Source organism: Callithrix jacchus, chromosome 17 (genome assembly GCF_049354715.1).
Source record: "Callithrix jacchus isolate 240 chromosome 17, calJac240_pri, whole genome shotgun sequence".
Taxonomy (NCBI): Eukaryota; Metazoa; Chordata; class Mammalia; order Primates; family Cebidae; genus Callithrix; species Callithrix jacchus.
The window spans coordinates 25,040,280-25,052,749 of record NC_133518.1 but is presented as its reverse complement, the minus strand read 5'-3'; the positions used below and the strand labels follow the sequence as shown (position 1 = coordinate 25,052,749).

The 12,470-nt window shown below is 45.4% G+C and overlaps 1 pseudogene across 1 annotated transcript; it reads left to right on the top strand.

Annotated features, from left to right (window-relative positions):
- The first annotated feature begins 7,594 nt into the window (after positions 1 to 7,594).
- Positions 7,595 to 11,420, top strand: LOC100404843 (breast cancer anti-estrogen resistance protein 1 pseudogene; annotated as a pseudogene). The gene has a single exon (XR_013528461.1). The product of XR_013528461.1 is annotated as a breast cancer anti-estrogen resistance protein 1 pseudogene (transcript).
- The last annotated feature ends 1,050 nt before the right edge of the window (positions 11,421 to 12,470 follow it).

The window sequence follows — 12,470 nt, the reverse complement described above, 5'->3', positions numbered from 1 at the left end:
ACTCCTGAACCTAAAATAAATGCTTAAAAATTAAAAAAAAAAAAAAGGAAAAGAAAGGGGGGTCCTAGGAGAATGGACATCAAGGCTGTAGGAAAAGAGCTGGAAGAATAAAGCTTAAAGCAGATAGAGGAGAGCAAGTTCAGTAATGAGGGTAAATGAATTGGTCCAATGGACATTGAAACCCATGTCAGAGATTTTATGTATCTATTTTTTGAGAAGGAATCTTGCTCTGTCACCCAGGCTGGAGTGCAGTGGTGTAATGTTGGCTCACTGCAACCTCTGCCTCCCAGTTTCGAGCAATTCTTCTGCCTCAGCCTCCTGAGTAGCTGGATTACAGGCACCTGCCACCATGGCCAGCTAATTTTTGAAATTTTAGTAAAGACAGGGTTTCATCATGTTGGCCAGGCTGGTTTCAAACTCCTAACCTCAAGGCATCCGCCTGCCTCAGCCTCCCAAAGTGCTGGGATTACAGATGTGAGCCACCGCACTCAGCCTGATATAAAGGCTTTTATATAAACATTTCTGATTTTTAACCTGCAGAAGAGACAAACAAGGCAAATAATTATCTTTAAATATTTAAAGGGTGAACTTGTAGAAATAGACTTAATCTTATTTTATAGGGTTCCAGAAGATAGAACTTAAAGTTTAAAAAAAAAGTCAAATTACAAACATGTCAATTATCTCATCTGTCTACCTATTTATTTATCCAGCCATTCTGTAACTTACAATTAAACAGATTTAAGGGTGTTTACAAAAAGCACATAAAAAACAAGACCCCCCCCCAAGAGTAGATGAAAAAGCAGGGCAAAGGGGAAAGCAGTTGAAAAAATAAGGCTAAATGTCAGTTCTTAGCTTTATAGCAGGAAATACAATGAAAGAAACAGCCAACTAGTTAAAGGATTCATGACATTTAGTAAGTAAAAACCAGACCAGATGCTTCAGAGAAGCACAATCCTCCTACTACTGAGATCTGGAAGAAGCCGTTCCTGTGAGTTCTCATAAAGAAGACACTATAAGGTCAAGAATAACATATGTGACCATCTCTACACTAAATATGTCTTGCAGGGCTTCCAAAAATGAGATCTTCAGTATAAGCAATGGCATAGCATTGACACGTGCCACAAGGGAGGCAATTTCTCAAGATGTCTAAATAATGTAGTACAGAAACTCTAACTTTGGATGCTTTGAGCCAATCCCAAAACAGATTTTATTCTGGGGTCTTATTCTAGAATTATCTTCAAAGTTAGATAGATGACTATACATCTTTCAAATCACTTTCCATAAATGCTGTTTTTTCTCACATTTTATTCTAGAGGTCTTATTCTAGAATTATCTTCAAAATTATATAGATGACTGTACAACTTTCAAATCACTTTCCATAAATACTGTTTCTCTCATTTAAGCTTTTTGAAAGTCAATTTTACTGCTTTTTAAATTAACGAAAGTTGTAGTTAGGAAGAAAATGGAAATAGAAGGCAGGACTAACCTGCAGCTTTCAGTTGGACCAACAGGGCAACATGTGGAGACTCACATCGTGAACTTTTCTCCAAAACTACAGCAGGAACATACCAGGAAAGCCGAGAGAATCTGCAGACCCTTTGACGAAAGCAGATTACTGCTGCAGGCTCTGAGAGACAGCCAAATTTGTGAGTTTCCAAAGTGTGAAAGTGTGAAAAGGGAATCATCCAGCCCCAAACACACATCCCCACTTGGGAACCTGAAGGCGCAGATCACTGGAGAAGAATTCGACCTTACCTGGAGCTAAGGCAAACTTAGAGAGCCAAGGGAAGTAAGTACAGGGTAGAGGAAGCAGCAGGAGAGTGCCTGTGAGAACCCTCAGTCCCTGGGGAAGCCATTTCTGACTTTGTCTCACGGGGGTTCTTGGGGAGGGCTGCCAGTGGAATTGGGGAAAGACTACAGGGAGAAGGAAGCTTCCAACTGAACTTTGTAACAATTTCAACAGAATACGAAGTTTCCTGGACAGAATCTGGGAAAGAGGGTGAACCAAGAGTGCAGACAAAGCTCAAGTTGCCGCAGGGAGGTGCAAAACCTGAAAAGCTTGTTTTCCCAGTGCAGCGGCCTGAAGCCTGGGGTGAGTCCTCAGCCCTGCTCACCTTGTGTCTGGAAATAAACTCAATGATGTTGGGGATGGAGGGTGGGGCATGGTGGGAGTAAGACCGGCTTTTTGGGCTGCGTGGGGGCTGGGTGAGGCCTGTAACTGCTGGCTTTCCCCCACTTCCCTGGTAACCTGGATGACCCGGCAAAGGCACACATAATCCCCCTGGGAACTTAACTCCATTGGCCTGAGAACAACACTGCCATCCCCCACAGCACCACAGCAAGCCCCACCAAAGGTGAGTCTGAGCTCAGACAAGCCTATCCCTGCCTAGACCTGATGGTCTTTGTCTACCTGCCTGGTAGCTGAAGGCAAAGGATGTAATCTGTTGGTAGCTCTATGGCCCCACCTACTGCCTGAGAAACTTATCCAGGTAACCCTAGGACAAGCTTGTATCCTCATTCTACGGCAACTGATGCTCTCTTGAAAGCACCACCTCCTAGTTAGAGGCCAACCGACACAAAACTAGTGCAATAAACAACAACACAACAAAGGACCCTCACAGAGTCCACTTCACTCTCCTTCTACCTCCACTGGAGGAGGCTGGTATCCAAAGCTAAGAAATCTGAGACAGATAACATCACAGGACTTTTTGCAGAGACTCCCAGTACCATGCCAGAGCCTGGTAGCTCTGCTGGGCATCTAGATTTAGAAAAGATATAACAAAAACCACGATTATCTCAATAGATTCAGAGAAGGCCTTCGACAAAACTCAACAGTGCTTTATACTAAAAACTCTCAGTAAACTAGATATCAAAGGAACATATCTCAAAACAATAACAAGCGCTCAAGTTGAGGCAGCAATTAAGAGCCTACCAACCAAAAAAAGTCCAGGTCCAGACATGTTCACAGCTGAATTCTACCAGACATACAAAGAAGGGCTGGTACCATTCCTTCAGAAACTATTCCAAACAACACAAAAAGAGAGAATCCTTCCCAAATCATTTTATGAGATCAACATCATCCTGATACCAAAACCTGGCAGAGACTCAACAAACAAAGAAAACTTCAGGCCAAGATCCATGATGAACACAGATGCAAAAATCTTCAATAGAAGACTGGCAAACCAATTGACACAGCACATCAAAAAGCTTAACCATCAAGATCAAGTAGGCTTCATTTCAGGGATGCAAGCCTGGTTCAACATATGCAACTCTATAAACGTAACCCACCACATAAACAGAACCAAAGACAAAAACCACGATTATCTCAATAGATTCAGAGAAGGCCTTCAACAAAACCTACAGCCAATATCAAACTGAATGGGCAAAAACTGGAAGCATTCCCTTTGAAATCCGGCACTAGACAAGGATGCCCTCTCTCACCACTCCTATTCAATATAGTATTGAAAGTTCTAGCCAGAGCAATTAGGCAAAAATAAAATAAAATAAAATAAAAATAAAGGATATTCAATTAGGAAAAGAAGAAATCAAATTGTCTCTATTTGCACGACATAATTGTATATTTAGAAGACCCTATCATCTCAGCCCAAAATCTCCTTAAACTGATAAGCAACTTCAGCAAAGTCTCAGGATACAAATCAATGTGCAGAAATCACAAGCATTTCTATACACCAATAACAGACTTAAAGAAAGCCAAATCATCAGCAAACTCCCATTCAGAATTGCTACAAAGAGAATAAAATATCTAGGAATACAACTAACAAAGGATGTAAAGGACCTCTTCAAGGAGAACTACAAACCACTGCTCAAGGAAATAAGAGAGGACACAAACAAATGGAGAAACATTCCTAACCCATATTGTGAAAATGACCAAAGTAATTTATAGATTCAAAGCGATCCCCATCAAGCTACCAATGACCTTTTTCACAGAACTGGAAAAAACCACCTTAAACTTCAAATGGAACCAAAAGAGAACCCTCATAGCCAAGACAATCCTAAGCAAAAAGAACAAACCTGCAGGCATCACGCTACCTGATTTCAAACTATACTACAAGGCTACAGTAATCAAAACAGCATGATATTGGTACCAAAACAGAGGTATAGACCAATGGAACAGAACAGAGGCCCTGGAGGCAATGCCACACATCTAAAACCATCAGATCTTTGACAAACCTGACAAAAACAAGCAATGGGGAAAGGATTTCCTGTTTAATAAATGGTATTGGGAAAACTGGCTAGCAGTGTGCAGAAAGCAGAAACTGGACCCCTTCCTGACACCTTACACTAAAATTAACTCCAGATGGATTAAAGACTTAAACATAAGTCCTAACACCATAAAAACTCTAGAAGAAAACCTAGGCAAAACCATTCAGGACATAGGCATAGGAAAGGACTTCATAACTAAAACGCCAAAAGCATTGTCAACAAAAGCCAAAATAGACAAACGGGACCTAATTAATCTCCAGAGCTTCTGTACAGCAATCATTAGAGTGAATTGGCAACCAACAGAATGGGAAAAAATTTTTGCAATCTACCCATCTGACAAAGGGCTAATATCCAGAATCTGCAAAGAACTAAAACAGATTTACAAGAAAAAAACAAACCCATCCAAAAGTGGGCGAAGGATATGAACAGACACTTTTCAAAAGAAGACATATATGAGGCCAATAAACATATGAAAACATGCTCATCATCACTGATTATTAGAGAAATGCAAATCAAAACCACATTGAGATACAACCTCACACCAGTTAGAATGGCGATCATTTAAAAATCAGGAAACAACAGAAGGTGGAGAGGATGTGGAGAAATAGGAACACTTTTACACTGTTGGTAGCAGTATAAACTATTCAACCATTGTGGAAGACACTGTGGTGCTTCCTCAAGGACCTAGAAATAGAAATTCCATTTGACCCAGCAATCTCATTACTGGGTATATACCCAAAGGATTATAAATCATTCTACTATAAAGACACATGCACATGTATGTTCATTGCGGCACTGTTTACAATAGCAAAGACCTGGAACCAACCCAAATGCCTATCGATGATAGATTGGACAAGGAAAATGTAGCACATATACACCATGGAATACTATGCAGCCATAAAAAATGATGAGTCTGTGTCCTTTGTAGGGACATGGATGAATCTGGAAGCCATAATTCTCAGCAAACTGATACAAGGACAGAAAATCAAACACCACATGTTCTTACTCATAGGAAGGTGTTGAACAATGAGAACACATGGACACAGGAAGGGGAGCATCACACACTGGGGTCTGTTGGGGGAGGCCAAGGGAGGGACAGTGGGGGGGGTGGGAAGGTCAGGGAGGTCAGGGAGGGATAACATGGGGAGAAATGCCAGATGTAGGTGACAGGGGGATGGAGGAAACAAACCACATTGCCATATGTGCACCTATGCAACAATCCTGCATGTTCTGCACATGTGCCCCAGAACCTAAAGTTCGATAAAAAAATTTTTTTAAAAATTTTGTTTAAAAAAAATCTATTACTCAATAACTTGTATGAAAATGTTCATAACACCTTTACTTATAACAGCCCAAACAAAAGTAGATACTACCCAAATGTCTATCAACTGACAAATGAATAAACAAATTTTGGCATATAAATACAGTGGAATACTATTCAGCAATAAAGAAAGAACCAATACATGCTACAACATGGATAAACCTTGAAAACATTGTGCTAAGTGAAAGAGGCCAGTTACAAAAGAATTGTTTAATTCCATTTAAATTAAATGCCCAGGACAGGAAAATCTGTAAAGAGAGAAAGTTTATTAGTAGTTTCCTAGGACTGTGTGGGGGATGGTAAGGAGATGAGGATTTACTGCTAATGGATACAAGGTTTCTAGGGTTGTCTTGTGTGTGGTTTTTTTTTTTTGGTGTAATAAAATGTTCAAACTTGATTAAAAATATTTTTTATATCATATATTTATTTAAAAAAATAAAATGGGAAATTGACAAAGTTACCACATTATTCTGCATGCTAACAGGATTTCCCAAGCCTGTGAGAGATAACATTTCTTGACCAATTAAAAAAAAAAAAAAGACTTTCCCAACAACGTAAAGATAGGAAACCTTTCAATCCAAATTCAAGGTCTTTATTACTAGTTCCACCTCATAAGCTAGTGGGATGTATCTGTGTCAGAACTGAACTCCTTAGTAAAGAAAGCTTGAGAAGACACTACACAAAGATGTTACTAACAGATGATGATTTGTTAAAATTATACAGCAATCATCTTTTGGCCTGCAAATAGTGAACATCAGAATTCTCCACCACCGGGGATCTAGCTCCCCATCATATTATTATTCTGAGTCCAGGATAATTACAATCACATGGCATTTGTTTCTGCATGCTTTCTTGGCCCAAAACCTGCATGACGACATACAATTTACAGGATGGGATTTGAAATTCCCATTCTCACACGGCATAGTTAGGGAGCGTTACCAATAATAAAGAATAAAAGTTATACAACATTGATTATTATAAATTATATTTGTTCGTATGCACCCCCATTCTCCTTGTTATGTCCAGATCCTTTCCTGCAGAAAACGTGGTGTTCCTATATAATACCAATGACATCATTAATGATGATTAGGATGAGCTGTAGAGACGTTGATTCTGAAAAGATGTATGTGCAGGTGAGACGCAATCTGATTGCAAACACTGACACAGTAGCGGATCAAAGAAAGAGAAAACCAGGGCAATCCAAAGTACAATATATTCATCAATAAAGCTGTTAAAATACTGGTTCAGAAACAAAAGTGCTGGACCTATGAATGCTGTGTCATGCAAATGCATTTCACTTTTCGTCATGTGTGCAACCACAAGCTTATTGGTGATTTTAGCAGATACAAAACCAAATGCGTTTAATAAAAATAAAATTACGAGAGTGATAATTAAACACACATTGGGGAAAATTCAGTCTTAAAATCTGTCCTTTATCTCACTACACTGAGATACTCCAATGAGCTATGTAACCTTCCAGTCTTCTTTGTTTACATTCTCAAGTAATAACAAATACATCTTCCTTTACAAAGAAGGCAGAAAAGAAAGAAAACATTACAACAAAGTCCTCTATACTACCTTGGTCTTCAGTCACTGCCTACTCCTCTAAATCGAGATTTAACCAATGTTTGTTAAGTATCTTTTCAGAATTTTCTCTGTATATTTTTGCTCCACATGGATGTACCCAGAGTAAATATAGACAGTATTGTACTATTCTGCACCAAAGGTTTTTGTTTATGTGCAATATAATTATTTGGTAGCTTCATGTAACCATCACCACAATCAAGACACAGAACTATTCTATCATCACAGGATACATACAGAAATGCAAAATAATAAGAAATATAGTAAACATCCCTTGGCTCTATCTATAATATAGTTAAAGTGAGAGTCAAATAAAATGCTAGGGTGCATGTTGACCCTGAACCAACTTAAGATTTTGGTAGGTCTCATCTATGACCACTAGCCTCAAGCCACCCCCAAAAGGGAATAATCATAGTAGGACAGCAGGAGTTGCAAGGACTCTGAGCGCTCCTGGATCAGCTCTGGGTGGCTGGATCGGTGGTACCATGGCAGCCGTGGTGTGCTTGGAGCTCCAAGGGCACACGGCCCAGGAAGCTCAGTGTGTGCCCTCGGGGGAGGGGGGTTCTAGGCCCGCTGGACACCATGAACCACCTGAATGTGCTGGCCAAAGCCCTCTATGACAACGTGGCCGAGTCCCCATATGAGCTCTCCTTCTGCAAGGGCGACATCATGACGGTGCTGGACAGGACACGCAGGGCCTGGACAGCTAGTGGCTCTGCTCACTGCATGGGCACCAGGGCATTGTGCCCGTGAACCGCCTCAAGATCTTAGTGGGCATGTACGATAAGAAGTCAGCAGGGCCGGGCCCTGGTCCACCCGCTGCCCCTGCCCAGCCTCAGCCCGGCCTCCCACAGGGCCTCCATGCCCCAGCGCCTCCAACCTCCTAGTACACGCCCATGCTCCCTGCCACCTACCAGCCCCTGCCTGACAGCGTCTACCTGGTGCCCACCCTGAGCAAGACTCAGCAAGGCCTCTACCAAGCCCCCGGTTCCAGCCCTCAGTTCCAGTTGTCCCCAGCTAAGCAGACATCTACATTCTCGAAGCAGACGCCCCATCACCCGTTTTCCCAGCCTGGCCACAGACCTGTACCACATACCCCCAGGGCCTGGAGGCTCTGCCCAGGACATTTACCAGGTGTCACCTTCTACTGGGATGGGGCATGACATCTACCAGGTTCCCTCGTCCATGGACATACGCAGCTGGGAGGGCACAAAGCCCCCGGCAAAGTAGTGGTGCCCACCCGTGTGGGGCAGAGCTATGTATGAGGCTGCACAGCTGAAGCAGGTCGAGTATGACATCCCGAGACACCTGCTGGCCCCCGGCGCCCCAGAACATCTACAGGGTGCCCCCTGTTTGGGGGCTGCTTCCCAGCCAGTATGGCCAGGAGGTATATGACACACCCCCATGGCTGTCAAGAGTTCCAATGGCCGAGGCCCGTTGCTGGAGGTGTATGACATGCTCCCTAGTGTGAAGAGCCTGCCCCTGTCCAGCCACCACGCAGTCTACAACGTTCCTCCATCGGTGAGCAAGGACGTGCCTGACGGCCGCTACAGCGTGAGGAGACCTACGAGGTGTCCCGCCTTCACCAAGGCCAAGCCCTTTGACCCGACCCGCACCCCGCTGGTCCTGGCTGCGCCCCCTCCAGACTTCCCGCCGGCCGAGGACGTGTATGATGTGCTGCCCCCAGCTCCTGACCTCTACGATGTGCCCCCTGGCTTGTGGCAGCCTGGCCCAGGCAGCTGTATGACGTGCCCGGTGAATGGGTGCTTCCTCCTGAGGTGGCCGACGGTGGCAAGGCTGACGATGCTGTGTATGCGATGCCTCCCCCAGCTGAGCGTGAGGCCCCAGTGGAGGGGAAGCGCCTGTAGGCTCCCAGCACCGGCAGCACGCACAGCAGCCAGCCGGCATCCTCCTAGGAGGTTGTGGGGCCGGGAGGAGAACCCCTGGAGTTGGAAGTCGCTGTGGAGGCCCTGGCTCGGCTGCAGCAGGGTGTGAGCGCCACCGTTGCCCATCTCCTGGACCTGGCAGGCAGCGCCGGTGGGACCTGACGCTGACACAGCACCCCTGAACCACAGGAGCCACTGGTGCAGGAGCTGCAGGCCACCTTGGCTGCAGTCCAGAGTGCAGTCCACGAGCTGCCAGAGTTCACCCACAGCGCTGTTGGCAACGCTGCCCACACATATGACCACGCCCCGCACGCCAAGCTTAGCCGGCAACTGCAGAAGATGGAGTAGGTGCACCAGAGGCTGGTGGCACATGGTCCGGCCCTTGACACTGGCCGGAGAGGCCCAGGAGCCACCCCTGAAGACCTGGACCGGCTGGTGGCCTGCCCACGGGCCGTGCCTGAGGACGCCAAGCAGCTGGCCTCCTTCCTGCGTGGCAACGCCTCATTGCTCTTCAGGCGGACCAAGGCCCCTGCACCCCAACCTCACTGACAAGGTGAGGGCCCCAAGAGGGCCTGAGGGGGGTGGCACCCTGCATCCCAACCTCACTGACAAGATCAGCAGCATCCATCTTAGAGGTCATGGCCCCTGCCCTCACCCACTAAGTTCACCTCCCAGGACTCACCAGATGGGCAATATGAGAACAGCGAGAGTGGCTGGGTGGAGGACTATGTCTACGTCCACCTTCATGGGAAGAGTTTGAGAAGACCCAGAGGAGCTGCTAGAAAAGGGCAGCATCACACGGCAGGGCAAGAGCCAGCTGGAGCTGCAGCAGCTGAAGCAGTTCCAACACCTGGAACAAGAGGTGTCACACGGCCCATAGTTGACGACCTGACCAACTGGACGCCGGCCCAGCCCCTGGCCCCAAGGCAGACGGGCAGCCTGGGGCCCTCGGACCAGCAGCTGCTGCTCTTCTATCTGGAACAGTGTGAGGCCAACCTGACCACGCTGACCAATGCCGTGGACGCCTTCTTCACTGCTGTGGCCACTAACCAGCCACCCAAGATCTTTGTGGCACATAGCAAGTTCGTCATCCTCAGCATCCACAAGCTGGTGTTCATCCAGGATACACTGTTTTGGCAGGCCAAGGCGGCCGACGTGCATAGCCAGGTGACCCACTATAGCAACCTGCTGTGCGACCTCCTGTGCGGCATCGTGGCCACCACCAAGGCCTCTGCCCTGCAGTACCCATCACCCTCTGCTGCCCAGGATATGGTGGAGAGGGTCAAGGAGCTGGGCCACAGCACCCAGCAGCTCCGCAGCGTCCTGGGCCAGCTGGCAGCCCCCTGAGGGCAGTGATCCCGGGAGGGAGGCAGGGGAGGGGTGTGGTGGCCCCAGCTCCCCATCCCCCGTCTCAAGAGTAGCTGTGTTGCAGGCCTGGGGACAGGACCCCAGCTCTGCCTCAGGCCTGGCACCCCGGATGCCCAGGATCTGTATATATTTATGGCTGGGTAGGGCGTGGGGCCGTGCCCCTCAGAGGAGCCGAAGCCCAGGGGCTGGCCAGTGGCCTTCCCCATCGTGCACCACAGGCCCGGGCTGGTCCCCAGGCAGGGGGCTGGAGTGTGAGGGCCCACAGCCTGCAGGACCTTATGCCACCCGAGGGCTGAGCCTGGCCCCCAGAGGGTGCCCTGTCCCGACAGTGCCAATATAGTTTGGTGTGTTCCTCCGCCTCACCAGGAAAAGACCCTGAAGAACTATTTTTCATTATTGGTTTTCCAATCATTTGACTAACAGTCTCCATTTAAATAAAGTTTTAAAATGAAGAAAACCAAAGTTGGGTCAGCAAGAGGGTACTTCACGTTGCAGAAGGACAAACCCAAAAAATGACTGAAATCAGCAGGTATAGTGTGAAGGAGCTGTTTCATTTTCTGAAGTTATCAGCTTCCCGAAGAATCTTTACTAAAATGGACTGTAAGAATATCAAATTTAGGGGCAGTACCTTTCATTTTGAATGCTGCAGTACAGAAGGTTATGTCTGGGTTGATACAGGACCCACAGCTCACTATGGAACAATCGTAGGAGGCTGTATGTGATCCAGATACATAGCAGGTTATTCCAGACGGAAGAGCTGCCTTGGTGGACTGAATAAAAGCCACTGTAAGAAGTGTGATAAAAGCCCTGAGAAGGACTTTCTGACTTTCCCTCTAACTGCCAGGTGAAATAGCCCAGATGAAGCAGCTGATATGTCTTGTATGCACACCACTGAAACTGGATTTATGATGATCAGGATATTTATCTACTGAATGTGCCCATTACCTAGTCATGGTAAATGCTGTGATTAAAGGGACCCCTTTTGCAAGGGCACCCCATGTAAACTTACTCTTGCAGAATTAAACAACAGAGAAGGCTTATCAGGTTTGCTGTCTCTGCTTCTTGATGTGGGTCATAAAGATATCAAGAACATTAATTAACAAGACAATGAGAAGACACAGGATAATCAAAGGATTCCTTCCATCAGGGTGGAAATTTTTAGACGGTTATTAAGAAATAAGATAAAACAGGCACTGGTGGGTTGAAATAAAGATCTTAATATAGCACTATAGAAGGTTGGGTGGACCAATGGGACAGGACCCCTTGCTGAGCCTCCAACAATAAAAGGACTCCTAAAAGTCTGCTTTATTTATCCCAATTTGGAGGATTTTTTTTTTTTTGTAGAGACAGGGGCTTGTTATATTATAGCCCAGGCTGGTTTATGGATGGCAGTTCCAATGGGATCAGAAAACATCACAACTCTGATCAGAAAATGTAAAACCAAAAAAAATTTTTTTTTTGAGACAGCATCTTTCTCTGTTGCCCAGGTTGGAGTGCAGTGGCATGATCATGGCTCAATGCAGCCTCTGCCTCCCTGGTTCAAGCAATCCCCCCTATTGAGCAGCTGGGACTACAGGTGCATGTCACCATGCCTGGCTTTTTTGTAGAGATGGGGTTTCACTATGTTGTCCGGGCTGGTCTCAAACTCCTGGGCTCAAGCAATCCCCCTGCCTGGGCCTTCCAAAGTTTTTAAACTTCTCATTGAAACATAACAATACAGAAAACATATTAACAGTACAACTTACAAAATATACTGCTCAATCAGATTTCATCTGGATCAAGAACAGGATATTCCAATATTCCAGGAAAGAAAAGAAACATGCTATAAAGAAAACGATTTTTATTTTAAAATCCTAGACATAGTAATTAAAATGGGAGTTAAGAGCAGTAATTCCTCTATCCCTGTGTGTGTGTGTGTGTGTGTGTGTGTGTGTGTATCTGTAACATATTTATACATAATCCCATATATATGCATATACCCACTCTATAATGTACCATTTCTAGAAATGGGTTCACAGAAGACTTTCTAAGAGGTATTTGTTTTATTATTTAAAAGATTATGCGATAATAACTTCGGGACATACTAA